Source organism: Theropithecus gelada, chromosome 18, assembly GCF_003255815.1.
Source record: "Theropithecus gelada isolate Dixy chromosome 18, Tgel_1.0, whole genome shotgun sequence".
NCBI lineage: Eukaryota > Metazoa > Chordata > Mammalia > Primates > Cercopithecidae > Theropithecus > Theropithecus gelada.
Window position 1 is genome coordinate 66,154,667 of NC_037686.1, and position 20,521 is coordinate 66,175,187.

Here is a 20,521-nt window from a genome sequence, read left to right on the forward strand (position 1 = left end):
ATGGAGAAATTGAATGCTAGTGGAATTCAGAGAAAAAAGAGACAAAAACCAAAATAACCTGAATAAAATAAAACAGAATACAAGGGGTGACTTTAATGGACCTGTGGCATATTATACGTTATGAATAGAATATGATGAACTCAACAATGCTCTTCAGGATTGATCAAGCGATTTATGTTTACAGTGTATTTTTCTTTTTAAATTAATGTGCATGGATTAATTATGCTATTTGAGTTGACAAATATCAACTACATATAGCCTGTACAATATGATGCTTTGAAATATGTACACATTATGAAATGGTTAAATTGAATTAATTAACATCTGCATTACCTCACATATTTATAAAAAATTGTGGCGATAATACTGATTATACTATCTACTTTTTAAAGCAAATTTCAAGAATACAATACATTGTTATTAACTATAGTGGCCATGGTATATTATACACTAGATCTCTTGAACTTACTCCTCCTGTGTAATTGAAATTGGGTATCCTTTGACCAATATCTCCCCACTCCTCTCTCCATCTCTCAGCTCTTAGTAACCACCACTCTACTTTCTACTCTATGAGTTCAAGTTTTTGGATTCCACACAGAAGTGAAATCATGGGGTATTTGTTTTTCTGTGCCTGGATTATTTCTGTTAATATCATGTCTTACAGGTTCATCCATATTGTTGCAAAAGAAATGTTTTCCTTCTTCTCTAAGGCTAAATAGTATTCCATTCTAAATATATACCACTTTTTCTTCATTCATACACTGATGGACATTTAGACTGATTCATTATCTTAGCACATAAATATAATATATAATCTATTGTATAAATATGCCAAACTATGTGTATGTATAGTTGATTCTGGATTGTATGAATGCTTTATATAATCAATAAAGAAAGAACAAAAATATTTTTAAAGAAAATCTAAAATTGAATAAAAGTAGATCAGTAGAGATAAAAAATTGATAATTTACCTTCACTAAAAAATTAACGAAGTTAAATATATTTGGGACACATATTTTCATGATGTATTATAAGATATAAAGGACTGCAACAAGTATTTAACTTCATCTAATGGTTTTTTTTTTTTAAGTATTTTGTGGAAATTCTACAATTATTTTTTGAATCTCTGAAACTAATGTAGGACAGAGTAAATGAGAAAAATATGTTGATGTTGATGGGAATTAAGGTTGTAACTATGGGAGTAGAAAGATATCAATATGAAATTTTAAAAAGAAAAAGAGAGCACTGTGGCATTAGGTTTGAATTTGAGATGTCAATATGAACTTATAATATCTTAAAATAAAACATGTTTCTAATCTTGGTGCACGGAAAAATCTGGGCTCAAAGATCCCAGATAGTGTCCAGATCTTGATTTTTTAAATACTATTCCTCATTAAAAGGACATATGGCTTCTTGTTAAAATGTCTGCATCTACATAGGGGGCAGTGAAAATTTGTGAGTCTCAACATCTTGTTTTGGCAGAAAGAATTAAAGTACAAATATACAGATGGTGTAGTTTCAAAAGAAAACAGGAACTAGCTTGGAGAGTCTCACAGTGGCCAAATTTGAGTATATTGGAATATCAGAAAGAATATTGATAACAATGATTTATTTCTTTCTAAATGCCTGAGTTCACACTGACTCATAAAAAGTCGAGAGAGGAAGAGGTAGGAAAGAATGTGTTACATAGAAAAATTTCAACTAACTCCATGTAAAAAAGAAAAAAACAGAATAGGAGTATTGTACCAACCCTTTTACAACTATTAATGGAGTAATTGATAAAGAAAGGGATTGTTAATAAGTGTTAAAACCATCAGTTGAAGGTGTGTTAGGGAACAGGATCTCAAAGTATCATCTTGTAATTACAAAGTACCAGCCTGATAATTACAAAGGAACTTTGCAATGTAAATGTCTGATGGACAACACATTAGCACAGTGATCAACATACCATCATTTTACTGGGACAAACTGACATTAACACCCTCCAGATGCTATGAATTGAGAGGCTCTCAATACTACATATGAAGAATATTTTCACAAAAATAATATCTTTAACATTTTTTTCATGAGAAAACAGTTATAAAAGATCCAAATTGTGCAGCAGTCTATACTAGTCTAGACATCTCAAAAATATCAATGTCATGAAACATTTTTTTAAATGTAGGTTTGTGTTCCAGAACAAAAATTGAAGAAAATTGATAACAAAATGTCATGTATGATCCGTGATTGAAAAATATAACTTTTAAAGATATTTTCAATTTTGAAAAAATATGAGCTGTGTAACGGTATTGCTAAATCAAGGTTGATAATGTTATGGTGGTTATATAGGAAAATGTCATTTTTAGTTGATACTTGCTGAAGTTTTAGGAACGTAATGTCACAAGGCCTACAATTTATTTTCAAATGGTTCAGAAAGCACATACACAATGGAAATATATTTTTAAATGTCTACAATTGAAGAATCGAGGTGAAGGCAATTATACATTTTACTGCTTATCCAACTCACACGTAGGTTCTAAATTGTTCAATACAAGAAGTTAGGGAAAAACAGAAATGAAAAGCCTGAATACTCCTATAGCCACAAATTAAATTTATTCTACTTCTCCAAACCTCACACATGCAAAACAACACGCAGCAGGTAGATAGGCAAATTCTTCCCGATTTTCTGTAAGCAAATACATTTGACCCTTGAAGAACACAGGTCTGAACTGTGTAAGTCCACTTATGCGCAGATTTTCTTCTGCCTTTGGCACCCCGAGACAGAAAGACCAATCCTTCCTCTTCCTCTTCCTCAGTCTACTCAACATGAGGACAATGAGGATGAAGACCTTCAAAAGAATCTACTTCTACTTAATAAATAGGAAACATGTATATTTTATTTCGCTTATGTTTTCTTAATGACATTTTCTTTTCTCTAGCTTACTTTATTGACAGAATACAGTATATAATACACATAACATACAACATACGTGTTAACTGTTTATGTTATTGGTAAGGCTTCCAGTCAACAGTTGGCTATTAGTCATTAAGTGTTTAGGAATTAAGAGCCTACACAGGGTTTTTCAACTGTAGAAGAGGCCAGAACTCCCCTAAACTTCACATTGTTTAAGGGTCAATTGTGCTTCCAAATCCATATACTTCAAGAGAATAGAAAAAGAGAAAATGCTTCTCAATAATTTTTATTTTACTTAAATGCTTAATGGAAAAACTTAAAAAACAGTATGAGATTTCAAATGTAGGCTCCATCTACTCATGAATATAAATGTAAATATCTTAAACCTAAGTTAGTAAGATGAATCCAGCAACGTGTAATAAATTGGTAATATATTAAAACTAATTAGTTTCCTATTAAGAATGCAAGATTGTATATTATTAGAACGAATTCACTAATTCAAATTATAATAGAGATTACGTCAGTAGGTGCTGAAAAGCATTTAATATAACTTGGAATAAATTATTTAAAATAACATATAAACTATGGAAGAAAAATCCCTTAAACTAAAATAGGTTATCACAAAAAATCTACCACAAATGTCATAAATTAGTGGTCAAATTGAAATCTTATTTGTTAGAGGTCAGGAATAAGGCAATTGTATCTCTTATAACTGTGTAATGAAAAGATTAAAAAGTAATAAATCAAACTTATTTTTATAGATAACATGGTTGTTCATATAAAAAACAAGTTGACTGATAGGTTATTAGAACTAATGAAGATGGTAAAGCAAAATAAAAATCTTGTTTTAAAAAATGTATATAGTTTTACAGATAAGTGTGTGTGAAATACAATTATACAGCTGTATGTAATTATAAGGTTAAATAGTTATACAACTATATCCATATAAAACTATGTATAACCATACACTGTGTATTAGTCTGTTCTCACACTGCTAATAAAGACATACCTGAGACTGGGTAATTCAATTTATAAAGGAAAGAGATTTAATAGACTCACAGTTCCACATGGCTGGGGAAGCCTGACAATCATGGTAGAAGGCAAAGGAGGAGCGAAGTCCCATCTTGCATGGTGGCAGGCAAGAGACAGCTTTTATAAATCTGATGATTTAGAAAATCATCAGATCTCGTGAGACTTGTTCACTAACAGAGAACAACACAGGAAAGACCCGCCCCCACGATTCAGTTACCTCCCACTGGGTCCCTCCCATGACACATGGAAATTATTACAATTCAAGGTGAGATTTAGGTGGAGACCCACAGCCAAACCATATTATACAGGATTCTTAATTTATGTGTAAACTTGTTCAGCCCACGGTACACAGATATTTGGTGAAACAGGTCTACATGTTGCTGTGCAGGTATTTTAGATGCAATTGACACATAGATAGAATATGAGCAAAATACAGTACCCTCCATAACGTGGGTGAGATTCATGCTATCAGCTGAAGGCTTAAGAAAGAGACAGACCTCCCCTAGGAAGAGGACCTTAGGACTCCAGCAGTGACATCTGCTCTTCCTTGTGTAGGCATCCAGCCTGCTGGCCTGGCCTGCAGATTTTGAATTTATCAGTCTCCAAAATTCAGTGAGCCAACTACTTAAATAATCTGTGTGTGTGTGTGTATTATATATATAATATATTTATTATCTATTATATATATGCATTATATATATTATATATGTATTATCTATTATATATGTATTATATATATTATACATGTATTATCTATTATGTGTACTATCTATTATATATAATATATGTATTATCTATTATATATGTACTATATATAATATATAATATATGTTATCTATTATATATGTATTATATATATTATATATATACTATATGTATTATATATAATACACACACCTCTTTCCCTTTCTCTAAAAATATGACATCTAATCAAATTGATCTATAGATCCAATGCAATTCCTATAAAAAATCTTGTGAAAGTACACATACACAAGTGTATGTGATTGTATACAAATTGACAAGAATATTTTAAAATATATGTAGAAATGCAAACGACTAAGAAGAAATCAAGATGAGGTGATTTTTCTTAATCTATATCAAGAATTAATGTGTCATTGTTTAAGAATTAAGGTAATGGGGTATTAGAACAGGAATAGTCAAATGGATGGAAAATAAAGAGTCCAAAAGGAACAAAGCACAGATTAAATCTTGATTAATGACAAATACACTCCATTACATTCTCAACTTGGATTTCAAGAGAGTAGACAAATACAGCCTATAAAATGAATGTTATTGAGTCAATTCAGAATCCACATGGGAAAAAAAATCAAACTAGTGCCAAAATTAATGCCTATTAATGTGTATTAAAAATCCATTGCAAAAAGCACATTTTCAAAGGCAGTGTGGTAACACATTGTTATAACTTTAGATAGGATTTCTTCAATGAAAAAATAATAAATGTAGTCTGTATGAAAGGACATTACATAAATTCAACTGCATTAAAATCAAGTGCTTTGGCTCCTGAGGGACCCAGAAATATTGACTTCTGAACTATTCATTGTGGTTGTTAACTAAGAAAAATATATTTTACACCTATCAAATAAAAACTTATTTTGTCTTTTATGCGAAGTCTGTTCCTTCTTCCCTAGAGACCTTGAAGACCTGTTGTTCAAGAAGGAGAAACTGAAGAACGAGAAGGGAAGTGAGAGCCAGCAGTCCAGACAGAACCAGGCCTGAGCTGGGAGAAAGGGAGACAGTTTGTGAAAGGGAAGTAAGACAGTGGTTCTGAAAGATACTGAGTCTTGAAATTGAAAAGAAAGGTTTAGTTATGCCCAGATGCTGTTAAATGGTAGTGAAGGACACTTGGAAAGAGCAAGTTTGAAAAATGTAATTATAGAAAAATAAAGAGAGGTGCCCTGCTAGTGCTTGGAGTCTTGCTCCATTTAATAACTGGTTACATATATTGACAAGCTGATTCCCAGAGAACAAACTTTCTGTAAGTTAGAAGGAGGGGTATCATAATCACAAATGATGTAAAGCAGACCTCTATGTTCAATGGCTCATTAGTTAACCGTAGGTATGTTTGCTAATCAGCACAAGAATCTACTCTAAAAACACATATTGAATGTGATGTATTAGGAGATTTAGGGATTATATAATTAAAATATTTATACCTTCAGGCTTAAGGAGATTCATTCTTTTGAAGATCTCTCTGCTTTTTATGTTCTCACACTTGTAGAGTTTATTACTGCTTTTTTTTTTTTTTCTGGAGATGGAGTCTGGCTCTGTCACCCAGACTGGAGTGCAGTGGCACAATCTCAGCTCGCTGCAACCTCCGCCTCCCAAGTTCACGCAATTCTCCTGCCTCAGCCTCCTGAGTGGCTAGGATTACAGGTGTGCGCCACCACGCCTGGCTAATTTTTGTACTTTTAGTAGAGATGGGGTTTCACCATGTTGATCAGGATGGTCTCGAACTCCTGACCTCGTGATCTGCCCGCCTCTATTACTGCTTTATAGCAATGCAGCTGTATCCTAAAATCTTCCCCAATTTGACTCCTTTTGTGTAATCCCCCAGAAGCATCATTGGATCCTAGGTTATGCACCAGGTTGGAGGTATGGAATGGAAGGATGCTTGGGCCTCACCTATTCTGATTGGTTAAATGGGGCGCCTTCCCTCAGAGAATTCAACAAAAATCAATTGGAAATTGGACATTAGCTAAACGGACAAGTACAGGTGGACTGAACACAAAAGGGAATTCTACAAACACATTTACAAGATTAAGAAGTATCTTTTTGTCTTAAGAGATGTATTGCTATGTTGCACAGCCTGGCCTGCTTGAGTAACACAGCAGCGCATCTATGGGCTCAAGCAGTCTTCCCACCTCAGGTCTCAAATAACCGCGACTGCAGGAATGTGCCTCTGTGCCTGGCTAAGATTTCAAGTTTTGCTACTATATCTTGTCATTCTTGTATCTAATTACAAGAAATTTGTTGGTAAATATAGGTAAATATTAGGAACACTAATACTGCTCTGACGTTCGTCATGTGTTTCTCTGTATAGTATTAACTAAGCAGCACTGGGAAAAATGCATTAATCGCTGCTTTGTATGTCAAGCTTGATATTATAAAAATCCCTGTTAAAAAAGAAAAATACATGCCTCCAATATCCCAGAGGACTTAACAGGTTTATGGTTTGCTTCCTAGTTTGAAAAATGCTGACCTATAAAACTAAATTATTATTCTTTTAAAATGTGTTTCCACAGGAAGTTATCATTAAAAATGAAAAAAAAATCTGTATAGTTTAATACTTTATTTTGTATCAAAGAACAAATTTTAAAACATCCTCAAAGACATTGTGAACTATTTATAAATCTTCATGAAACTTTGTGAAAACTAGTTTGCCTTATTCTCCATTTAAAAATTTCAGATATCAGTATTAGATATCCAATGTCCCCTTAGTGACCTAGAGCTGTAATGAGCATGACAGACTGATTCCAGACAATTCAGACCTACTTTCCTATTTCACAGGTGGATATTTCAGCTTATATAACAGCTCCATTTTAAATTAATGGATATATTTTTGGTAGTAAATGAAAGACTCAATTTTAATTCACCTAATAGTCTCCTTAATGATATTTAATTAGGACAGCTGTTAAGGGTACATGATCGTACATACTTCATTTGGTTTTCCCCATTAAATTAGCACTACTATTATTTCACTCTTTTATTGGAAGCTTACTAATGGGGCTACATATTTTTGTGTGTGTATATATATATACTCTAGATATATATAGATATAGATATAGATATAGCTCTAAGAAACTTTTATAATACTAGAATATGCTTCCTGATTAGGTCGAACAGTGATTCTTTTTCATGTTAATAATTGGATTAACCTTATTAAGAATTTAGAATCTCCTATTCCCTTTTCTCAGAAAAATCTCTAAATTGGAGGACCTCTACAGAAGTTCTATCATTAGCTAGATATATCAGCTGACAATGATTCAGTGATCAAAGTGATGATGTGATAAAGATGCAAATATTTGATGGTTTTTTCCCCAAGAATTCTACTTTGCATCAGTATTACAGTGATGTGACTTTGAAATACACTCTTAAGAAATTAATTATCCCTGTAGATATTATACATGTTTTACTTCTGATAGCTGTTTTCTATAGTCTGGCAAATTATTATAAAATAGAAGATTTCAAATTGAAGTTCTGTATTTTTTAATCACATAAAACTACCACAGGAATGTTTTCATTTCTAAATATATACCTAACTCCAATGTGTATCTGCTTTTCCAGGGAACATTGATTATAAATTCAGCCTTAGTCCAACCTACATATGTATCTAGTTCTCCCAACTGATTTTATAGGCCTTCGGAATTATTCCCTTTATTAACTACTCCCTCATGTATGTGAAGTTTATTAGGCAACAATTTAACTCATTCTGGTCACTGGCTTATCAGTTCTTTGATTTAATAGTATTACACAAATATCACATAATCCAATATTATCATATTTTCTATAAATCTATAGAACCAAACCAAACAAGACACAAAATCTAAAGAAGAATGATGAGAGAAATGCTATTTGTTAAAATGTCTATGGAATGTCTTCTTTGTGTAAAATATGACAAATTCAGGAAACTAATTATAATATCTCAAATAATCAAACCATAGGAACACTTAGAAAAAACAGGTGGGTCACATTTGAATTACTGATAATGTAAAAATGCTCATAACAATCAGGAAGAAATTATTATAATTTCCAGAAAAAAAAGGCTTTGGGCTGAACATAGTAATAATCCAATAGCCTTCCTGAATTGGTATGCATTTAGAGAAAAGGTTTTAAAATTATGAGAAAATGCAGTGGAGTATATTTGCTAGCATTAATAGTATTAGTAATAATGCTGATTTATACAGATTGTATTAAACAAATAAATATAATGTATTTAACAATCCTCCCCTTAAAAAGTGGGATATATTTCTGTTCTCCTTGAATTTGGTCTTGCCTATGACTTCTCTGATACTAAGGTAAAATGGAAAGAGTGGTACACCATTTCCGGAAATAGCCTTTTTGAAGAGTGGCAGTTCCCATGCTGGTCTCAAGCCTAGAGATGTCATGTAGAGAATAGACTGCTCTATTAGAGAACCCTCACGAAGCAGCTCAGAAACTACATGGAGGGAGAGAGATAGCAGTCAGGGCTACCTTTCCCACCAAGGTAGCAAGCCTGTCAGTGGAATCATCTTGAACAACGTGGCCCTGCCCCCAGCTATCAGCAGAAAACCACTGAACACCAGACAGGGCAAGGAAATTGACAAGACCCTCCTCAATTTCTAACCCACAAGATCATAAGAATACATTCACCATAGTTTTAAACTCCTAAATTCAGGATGACCTGTTGAGTGGCAATCGAAACTAGAACAGGATGTTTTATCAGTGCAACATTTTGTATTTTAAAATTAAGTGATATATGCTGTTAGTTTTCATCCAAATAGCAGATTATGAAAACTCTGCAGTGAGAAAATTAGCTGGCATTTCCATGCAGGCAAACTTTGAGGCACAAACTGAGCAAAAGTGGCCCAGAAAATACGGAATCTGTCTTCTTAAGTGAATACTGTTACTTAGAATGTGACTGAACAAGCACAAGATTCGATATATGGCATCTTTTAATATTTATAGTTATATGAAAGTTTCTCTACGTGCCAGTAATTTATGCTATTTTCTTAATCTTTACAAAAGTTATGTTTATTTTTAACTGAAAATAAGAACTGATTAACATCTTTTTGAGAAATGGAAAAATTTCCCTTACCAGTACGTTAATGTAAGAATATGGTGATGGCTCTAAAGAAATCAGTTATGAAGGAATAACTGTTCTATTGCAGGCAAAACAGTATACAGAGTAATACAAAATAAAAAAATAAGTTTTCAACCATAAAGTATAATCTATTGTACCTGAAATAATATCAGATTCCAGGATAAATGAAACACTTCAAAAAAAATCAATTGAACTTGACAAATTTTGAAGATATTTCAAGAACTGCTATTTCTCAAGCTGACAATCTTTTTTATAAAGTAGAAAAATTAGCAACATTTTAGCCAAATACAGATCTCCTGCAAGTGTCCTGAAAAATAAGTGAATAATGAATTATTTTTAGGAGAGCAATCATGGTAATTTTCTTCACGAGCTAAAAATTGTAATCACTGTTGATGTGATACAAGGAGCTATGACTCAGAATTCTTACATTAATTTTCTTTATTTGGTTGAGAAATAGGCAAGAGAAAAAGGTAGCAGCTACCAGGATAAAAGCTGATGAGGGGCATTGGGAGTTGCACAGCACTGCAGAGACAAAAATTACAACTCTTGGCTCCCAGGGCAGACAACCTTGAGAGTGAAGATGACAAAGTTGGCAAGTATAGGCATGGAAGCCCAATATTTGATGCCACGTTTCCCTCAGTGTATCTGCAAATTTCTCAGAGCCTAGAGGCTGAGAAGCCTAACAGAAAGCAGCAGCTGCGTCTAAGAAGCTAATTAGAGTTTTCACTGGGCTCAAATGCATGGGAGGAAAAAAAAGAAAGTTCAGTGCCCAGAAATGAGTAAATTATGAAAAGTAGATTAGAAGGAAAATATAAAAGAAAACAGAAGAGATAGATGGAACATAGCGTAAATTTGGAATCCAAGAAAAGCAACCATGAGAGAATAGATGAGAAACACTACCTGATCATGATCAATAAGTTTCTAAAACATCTGAACAATATCAAGTCCCAGAGTCACAAAAGGCCACAAACTAAAGCAAGGTCAACAGATCTACGGCAATACCGATGGTGGGTGCCTAGGAATGGAGCTAGAAATGGGAATTGACCGCAAATGAGGGATTTCTTTGAGGTAATAGCAATATTCTAAACCTGAATTCTAGTATGAGCTGCACAACTCCCTAAGTTTACTAAAAATCATTGAGTTGTACATTAAAATCAGTGTATTTACTGTATGCAAATTGTGCCTTGATAAACTAAAAAAAAAAAGAAGAAATACGAAGAAAATCATATCTAGAAATATTGAGTGAGATGCTGCAAAAGAACAAAGAGAAAGAGATATTCAAAGCATCCAGGCTGGGTGTGGTAGCTCACATCTATACTTCCAGTGCCATGGAAGGCTGAGGTGGGAGGATCACTTGAGGTCACGAATTCAAGATCAGCCTGAGCAACATAAAGAGATCCTTATGTCTACAAGCAATAACAACAACAACAAAAAACAGGAACAAAGAAATGAAGATACCAAACCTTCATTTAAAAAAAAAACAAAACTACTAACCACTGTCTTATAAATATATAAATATATAACTAAAGGATAATAAAAAAGTAAAAGAAATTCACTTTTTCTTCTCTTTTTTTTTTTTTGAGACGGAGTCTCGCGTTGTCGCCCAGGCTGGAGTGCGGTGGCGCAATCTCGGCTCACTGCAAGCTCCGCCTCCCGGGTTTACGCCATTCTCCTGCCTCAGCCTCCCAAGTAGCTGGGACTACAGGCGCCGCCACCTCGCCCGGCTAAGTTTTTGTATTTTTAGTAGAGACGAGGTTTCACCGTGTTAGCCAGGATGGTCTTGATCTCCTGACCTCGTGATCTGCCCGCCTCGGCCTCCCAAAGCGCTGGGATTACAGGCGTGAGCCACCGCGCCCGGCCGACTTTTTCTTTCTTTATTCAAAATAAAATGTCTGAAAGAAAAAAAAGAATGAAAGTGGAAGTTAAAGAGCATTGAAAATGAATATTAGATCATAGATTTAAACACTGTATTTGTCATTACATTAACAATAAATTGATTAAATACTTTAATTAAAAAGCAGATTGTCAGATTGAATTTTAAAACCTGTTGTATGTGAATTGTATACATTTTAATAATTGGAGTACAAAAAGGATGAAAGTTATGACTGGAATAAGAAATACTATGCAAACATTAGCTAAAATATGGTTAATATATTACAGCTGAGATTATAAATGGGCTCAACAGTTTTAGCATACAATAGATCACTAATAATAATATATACACTTTTTTTATATCCTCTGACCTGGAAATTTTACTTCTAGGAAATTATCATGTAGAAATAGCTGAAAATTAAGCAGGAGAATGTTCTTTACAGCATTATTTACAATAATATTTTTAAGTTGGAAACAATCTTGTCAATCTTGTCACATAAAGTTAAGTAATTTGTATACATTTATAAATGAATACCTGCATGTAACAGGTCATAGTCTGCAGTTATTTAAAGAATAAAGTAGATTTCCATATACAGATGGGAAAATGTATATGCAATGCACTTTTTTAAAAAACTTTGGGATAATTCAGAGAGCATATTCTTATATTTTACAACAAAATATGTGTCTGCAAATGGATATAAAAATCCAGGACACTACCCACCTGCTCATTAATAATAGTGATGTCTTATGAATAAGATTAAAAAGAATCATAATTTTTTTACTATTACTTAACAGTTAAATATTTTACAATAATAAATATCAAAAAATAGATTAAAGTAGAATTCATGCTATAATATCATACCAGAACAGAATTTGTGCCATACTAGTACTTCTGGAGTACTGAAATCAAGTATCAAAATAATATCTAATGCAAAGGACATTTTATTGCAACTTTTTAGGGATGACATTAGTTGAATTTTAAGAATGATGTGTTAGATTCAATTTATAAATCACTGTTAATCTTTAATCCACCTGTGTGTAGCAATCTAGAAAATAACATCAGATGTAAAGCCAATAGGTAGATTTATTGTCAAAGTCTCTTTGCTTAGTGGAGTGCTTGAAAATTTCTTGGTAAACTTGTCCAAGGGTATTTTATTGCTTTTTTTAAAAAAATATGTCATTATGTTTGCATGCACTAATAAAAGAGCAGCTGTGTTCCCTTCAGGTCCACAGTGAATGAACATGCAGTGTGGAAGGACTAAAGTAGACTCTGTGGTAGAATAAGTGGTGAACTATACAAACTGAAGCCAAGAAGCAAAATGTTTCATCAAGATCCTGGCCAGAAATAAGGACTGCAAAATTTTTAAGAGCACCAAGTACTCCAATAACGACTCATCCTTGAGGCCGGGAGAAAAATCATTTCCATTAGTGTGTATACTCCCAGAAAAGTGCCCCGTGAGAACCATGTGAAATAGGTTTCGTAGCAATACAACTTCTATTAGCAGGGCCCTCGGAGTTAGTCAATAATTTATCATTACGTGAACTGAGCTTGGGAAAATCATATTAAGCCTAAGCAAATAAGGAACAGAGTTTGATCTGACTCTTGTCCTTTATTAATCCGGAATTGATTTTTGGGTCAGACACCAAATTTTAAGTGGTTGTATGTGTTATCACTCAGATATGTTTTTTTCATTTTGGTGTTCCAATGAATCGTAGAGACATGAACCTTGGCTTAGAATATTTGCATTTGCTAAGATGAAAGTCAAACCATTCAACTTTACAGAACAAAGGAAAGTTAAGGGCAGAAACAAGAGTATTGGGAGTTTGCTTTGTGCATGAGACACTGCTTGAGTATTGCACTGGAGGATATGGAAAGGTTCCTTAATCAAGTGCCTCAAACAGCAAGTCTGAACTTCTTCATTAATGTCAGAGGACAGAAAAGTTACTCTTATCTTAGCCTGTTATGTTGATATAAGAAATTCACACACAGAATTTTCCAAATTCGATAGATTTTTGAATTATGAGGCATTTAAATTCTTATTTTAAATGCATTTGCCAATGAAATTACCCATGATTATAAGCATGATTTCAAGCTAACTGTAACAGGAATAAAATCCTACATTACATTTTAATAAGGTAGTAGCAATCTTGAGTTATTAAGAAATGTTGTATATGCTGCACACTGTTAGAAATATGTTAGCATGGTATTGTTGGCCACCCACGGATTATCACACAGATAAGGGCACCTTCAGAAGCAAATGTTCACTTCATGTTACGCTCACAAAGTTTTGAGACTGTAAAATGTATGGCACAATTTGAAGTATTTGGCCACTGTCCGTGACACGAATGGGTTGTATAAACTGCATTTACATCCAGTGAAAAAAGTAAACTACTACGCTGATGAAGATAGCTGAACAGACCTTAGAACACTACCCTAGAACTAAATGTATGATCCTGTGGCATGCTAGTGGATCCCCTAAACACACTAAACCTTTGATTAAAGATTTGTAAGAAGAAAATAATAAACTAATTTCCAGAACTATATATATATTTAGATTGGAAAGAAAATGAAATGGAAAATAAAATAAGCAACAGCTTCAAATTTATTTAATTACGTTGATTTGAAACCTTTTTTCAAAAGCCAAGCAATGCTCAGCACAGAGAATTAGAATTCAGACAAAACCATGTTCAGTATTAGTTTGTAAAATCTAAAATGTGATTAGGACAAGAGGTTAGTACTGGGAAATAATTTCTACTAGTCATAGTGAATAAAACTGTGCAATTTTAGTAAAAATGAAACTAGTGGAGACCTTTTTACATATTTACAAATATCTGTGAACACTGGGGCATCCAGTTTCTCCATCATGGCATTAGAAGCAGTGTAATTCAATGGTAAGAATATGCACCCCAGAGTCAGAGAAAGACCTGGATTGAAGTTTTGACTCAGTTGTATATTCACTTTGGAAAAGTATTCAATCTCTCTGAACTTTGTGATTATCTCATGTAAAACTTAGTATTAAAAATAAAAAAAAAAGTTATTGGATTGGTCAACATTAAAGATAGTGTCGTATATAATTCACATCAAAAATTTTGCACTATAGGATGTTGAATTAAATGTCTCCTAAAACCGCCACCTTATATATTTTAAGTCCACCCCAAAGTGACTTAGTGAACCGTACACAGTGTACACAGTGTACACAGTGAACCGTAACCTAAATGGAGGTGTAAGCAGACCATAACTGAGGTTGTGCCAATCACTGAACTTCGACCAATCAAAAGGGACCACCCATTCAAGCTGTGTTCCAACAACGGAAAAGCTGAGCTGTCACCAATTATTCTATGTGACTTTTCGCTTTTCCTGTCCATGAATCTTCTTCCACCACATGGCTGTACTGGCGTCTATCTGAGCATACTCTGGTTCCAGAGGCTGCCGGATTGGTGAAGTGTTCTTTGCTCAGTTAATCTCTGTTAAATTTAATTTGGCTAAGGATTTTCTTTTACAAGGTCAACGTAAAACCCCTAAGCTGGGACCACGTACTTTTACACGGTTCAGTATTGACAGGAGGGAAGCCCACAGATAGAAGGACCCAGATCTCAATCTAGGGTTTGGGCTTTGCCTCTCAATGAAATGAATCCACAGGTTTTTGAATGAAGACTTGATAGTAATCGGATTATATTAAAAACAGATTTCGCTAACTTTTTCATTCTGAGTATGCTAGAGGGAGGGAGGAGGGAAAGGGCAGAGCCATGGAGATTCTTTAAAAGTTATTTCCCAAAAATCTTTAGCTCACAGGACAATGGGAATAGGAAAAGTGAGGTAAAGACATCATATTTAAATATATTTTGAAAGACATCAGGGTTTTCTGATGGATTGGACGTGAACTGTCTGAAAAAGAGATAAATCAAGAACAACTCTAATTATTTGACACTCTAATTAAAAGGATATAATTTTCATCAATTTAATCAGGAAAGGCTGCAGGTGAAGCTTTTTTTTTTTTTTTTTTTTTTTTGACGGAATCTCACTCTGTTGCCCTGGTTGGAGTGCAGTGGAGAGATCTCAGCTCACTGCAAGCACGGCCACCCGGGTTCAAGAGATTCTCCTGCCTCAGCCCCCTGAGTAGCTGAAATTACAGGCGCCTGCCACCGTGCCAGGCTAATTATTGTAGTTTTAATAGAGATGAGGTTTCATCATCTTGGCCAGGCTGGTCTTGAGCTCCTGACCTCGTGATCCACCCGCCTTGGCCTCCCAAAGTGTTAGGATTACAGGCGTAAGCCACCACGCCTGGCCAGTGAAGCAGATTTATGAGGAAAGACCAGAAACTCAATTCTGGAGAGGTAAAGAATGAAATGTCTATCTATGAGAATGAAGTTAGGAACGTCAGGTGTACAGATAACCTTTTCAGACGTTCGTGAGAGTGGTGGGCTGATGAGATGTACTTGGCAGTCATCAGCATGAACATGACATTTAAAGCCATTGCTAGGCTCCCCAAGGTCAGCATCCAGAGGAGAGCTCAGCAACAAAGACAAAAGCGATCAGTGAGGTATGAGAGAAACCAAAGCAGCACAACAGAAAGGAATCCTAGAGATGAAAGTATATTGAGGAAGAAACGACATTCTGCTGGGTCAAATACTGCTGTTCATTGGTGTAATGCATTAAGAATTGTTGAGTGAAGTGGAAAATGTCGCATATGAAAGTTATCAGTAACTGATAACATGATGACAAACATGGCTTCAGAGAAGTGGTGGAAAAGGGTCCTGACTGCAGTGGGTTTGAGAGAGAATGAGGAATAGAAAATAGGAGAAAGCAAATATAGACACCTACCTGTTTTAAAGCATGTTTTTGGTTTGCTTTTACAGAAGCAGATAAGTGCTGTTGTTTCACTATGTGGGGGAGCTGGCAGATTGTTTATAAGCTAAAAGGAGTAAACTCATCAGGAAGAGAAAATTATTGATGTAGGTAACAAATAGATAAGTGAATACTTCTTTTCTAATTGTTTATTATGGAAATTTTGAAAGAAAGAAAGTAAAGAGAATATTATCGTGAACACCCACATATCTAGAAACCAGCTTTAATAATTGTGAACATGCTTTCAATCTTGTTTACTAATCACCCCACTTGTTTTTATTGTGTTTACTTATTTATGTATTTTAATTAATTTTTGCTGCAAGATTTTAAAGCAAATTTCAGATATACTACTTCTCCACTGAAGCTGGTATGTTGTCCTAAATGAAAATGATATTACAATTTTACGTAACAATATGGAATTAACCTAACAATTTTGACCTCAATCACTTAGTATTATTTGAATAGTATTTAATATCTGGTTCATATCTGAATGTTTCCAATTGAATCTAAATATTTTTCTTATAGCATATTTGTTTAATTCAGTATTTAAATAAACACAAGCACTAATTTTGGTTGTTATGTCTTCTGTATCTATTTTACTCTCCATTTTTTTTCTTCTTTAATCATCAAAACCAGCCCTAAAGAATATCAAACTTTCTGCATTTAGTTTATTGCCTCTTCCTAATATGAGCTAACTTGCTCCTCTATTTCTTCCAGGTGTTGCAAAAGTACAATTAGACCTTGAAAGTTAATTAGCTAACAGTTCGATTACGTCTGTACGTGATGAATTTTAGAGACCATGCCTCACACTCCCCATTTCATCACATTTTGAGGCACTTATACCTACGTGGCCTCTTTTGATGATGCTGATATCACTGAGTAATGTGCAGTCTGAACCTTTCTCATAACATTCCCCATCAACTCTTCACCTAATGCTTACATCATTGACTGATACATCGAATGTGGTCTAAATTCATTATTACATTACAGATTGCAATACAGCATTTTCCTAATTTTATCATCCCTTCTGGAGTCTTTTCCAGAAAGTAGGAAGTTAACCTAAAAGAAAAGTCAGAGATGTATGGCAGGATTAACTCAAATTTTGCCAATTTTCCGAATCATGCATGGGCACCTTAGCAAACTCTGGTTGAAAAAAGGAGCTGTTTCTTAAAAAAAAAAAAAAAAAAAAAAAAAAAAAAAACTTTATCAATGCAAGGATTTTAGATATATTTAATGATTTCAATCTTTTTTGTTCGTGCTTGAATTCTCTCCCTTGAGTCAGAGTGGATATATTCAAGTTTTCTGCTATACATTTTCTAAAAATTAATAAACAATTCTTTGTTTAGGTTTGTGGCAAATTTGAGCAGAAAGTACAGAGTTCCCATAGCCCTCTGTCCCCACCCATGCACAGCCTCCCCTGCTGTCAACATTCCACACAGCAGTGGTGCATTTGTTATAATCGATAAATCTACATGGACACATCATTGTCATCCAAAATACATAGTTCACATGAGGCTTCACTCTTGGTGTTTTACATTCTGTGGGTTTGGACAAATGTGTAATGACATAGATCACATTATAGTATACAGAGTGGTTTCACTGTCCTAAAAATCCACTGTGCTCTGCCTATTCATCTTTCTCCCCTCTAACCTCTGTCCTCCACAAATCTTTTCACTGTCTGCATAGTTTTGTCTTTTCTAGAATGTCACATAGTTGGAATCATGCAGTGTGTAGACTTTTCAGATTGGCTTCTTTCACTCGGTAATATACATTGAAGTTTCCTCTATGTATTTTCATGGCATGTGTATTAGTGAGGGATCTCTAGAGAGAGAACCAACAGGATACATAGATGATTGATAGATAGATAGATAGATAGATAGATAGATAGATAGATAGATAGACAGATAGATAGACAGACAGAAAGTTGACAGCTAGATGGATGGATAAATGAATAGATAGATAAGGGGGATTTATTTGGAGAGTTGACTCATGTGATTATGGAGGCTGAGAAGTGCCACGATAAGCCATCTGCAAGTTGGACAACCAGGAATGTCAACAGTGTGGTTCAGTCCAAGTCTAAAAGCTTCCAAACCAGGGAACATGAGGGTGTGACTCTCAGTCTGAGGCAGAGGGCCTGAGAACCTGGGGGCTGCTGGTACAAGTCTTGGAGTCTAAAGACCAGAGAAGGCTGGAGTTCTGGGGTCAGGGCCAGGAAAAGAAGGGTGCTCCGGCTCTAAAAATGAAAGAGCAAAATTGCCTTCCCTCTATCATTTTATCCTATCTGGGTCCCCAGTAAAGTGGACGGTGCCCACCCACATGAGGGAGGCTCTTTCCCACTCTGTTCAAGGACTCACATGCCAATTTTCTCCGGAAACATCCTCACAGACACACCCAGAAATAGTGCTTTACCAGCTGTCTAGATTAACTTTATCCAGTCAAGTTGACACCGAAAATTAACCATCACAGCATGATAGCTCATTTGTTTCTAATGCTCAATGATATTCCATTGTCTGGATAGAACCCAGTTTGTTTATCTATTTACATACTGATGGATATTTTGGTTGCTTCCAAGTTCAGGTCAATGTGAAAAAAAATGCAGCTATAAATATCTGTGTACCCATTTTTATGCGTACATAAATTTGCAGTTTATTTGGGTAACCTGCTATTTTTTTTACACACCACAGTAGCTTCTGATGGCTTCCAGGTAGTCCTAGGCTCATCGTGCAAATTTCCCTTCCCAAATCCACAGTGAGAATCTCTCTAATCATCTTTGGTTCTGTGCAACATGAAATGAGCAGGAAACACAAACTGTGATGTCATCTCATGGCACAGTTAGACTGTCTCTCAAAATTGGCCATCAGGCCTTCTGCTATGTTCTATTCTTTCTCTTGAGCATATTATTTCTTTTCTAAAATGTATAAATTTAAGTGTTCAATTTTTAGAAAAAGCAATTCAAACACACAAAAAAATGACATTTCTAGTTGCCTTATGAATATTCCTAGCTCATTTTGGTCAAAATAAGATCAACATTCTGCTTTTCAATTCTTTCATGTGTCTTATTTTTATTAACTCCAAACTGTCTATTATGTGGATTCAAATCATTGTGATTCTTCTCAGTTTATCCACCTTCATTGATGTCTATTACTTACAGAGTAAGTGCAACTGCTTAGCCTAAACCTTAAGTATTTGTCTACAACCTTAATTTATACTCCTTCTTTTGTAACATAAAAGCATACATAAACTCTGTGATTCCTGGCAAAACAGATTCAAGCACTGAATACTTTGTGCCTCAAATGTAAACAACATGATCAGGAAATATGACCAGACATTAAAAAACTATTTGAAAATTGTCAGTGTTCCCTTTCCACAATAAAGTGATTTTTAATGTCATTTTATTTTTATAGTACCTTTGAATCTGGAAAAACAATATATAAAACGTTAATAGATAAATGTTAATCATTTTATACATTAAAAATGAGTTAGATATTAAGATTTGCTTGGGTAATGTGGGTGTTTCATTGGACTATTTAGCTTAAGAGTAGTAAAGGTATTTTTGACTAAAAAGTGTGATCTTTTTACTTGAGTGCCACACTTCATTTTATATGTAATAGACACAGTTTAAGGTTATGCAATTCAGCAGGTCAAATTTTACTTACTCATATAAGATTCTGCATTCACAATAGTTAGAGCCTTGTCTTTTCTGCAACGACAAAAAAAATATGTGGGTAACATGTTAATACCAGTTCTTTGGTTGCATATCAGGATCATCCTGTATAGCTTTTAGAAATGTAGTCTGGAGGCAGTGGCTCACACCTGTAATGCCTGTGTTTGAGAGGCTGAAGCCTGAAAATCGCTTGAATCTAGGAGATGGAGGTTATAGTCAGTGGAGATTTTGCCACTGCACTCTAGCCTGGGTGACAGAGTGAGACTCTGTCCAAAAAAAAAAGAAAAGAAAAGAAAAGAAAGAAAGAAAGAAAGAGAAGGGAAGGAAGGAAGGAAGGAAGGAAGGAAGGAAGGAAGGAAGGAAAGAAAGAAAGAGAAAGAAAGAAAGAGGGAG

At 34.4% G+C, this 20,521-nt stretch overlaps 1 long non-coding RNA gene across 1 annotated transcript in view; it reads left to right on the top strand.

Moving 5' to 3' along the window:
- Window positions 1-5,574: 5,574 nt before the first annotated feature.
- Window positions 5,575-20,521, top strand: part of LOC112611559 — a 17,263-nt gene continuing 2,316 nt past the window's right edge. The window contains exon 1 of the long non-coding RNA XR_003116684.1: window positions 5,575-5,696. This is a non-coding gene — a long non-coding RNA (uncharacterized LOC112611559). The remainder of the gene's footprint in view (window positions 5,697-20,521) is intronic.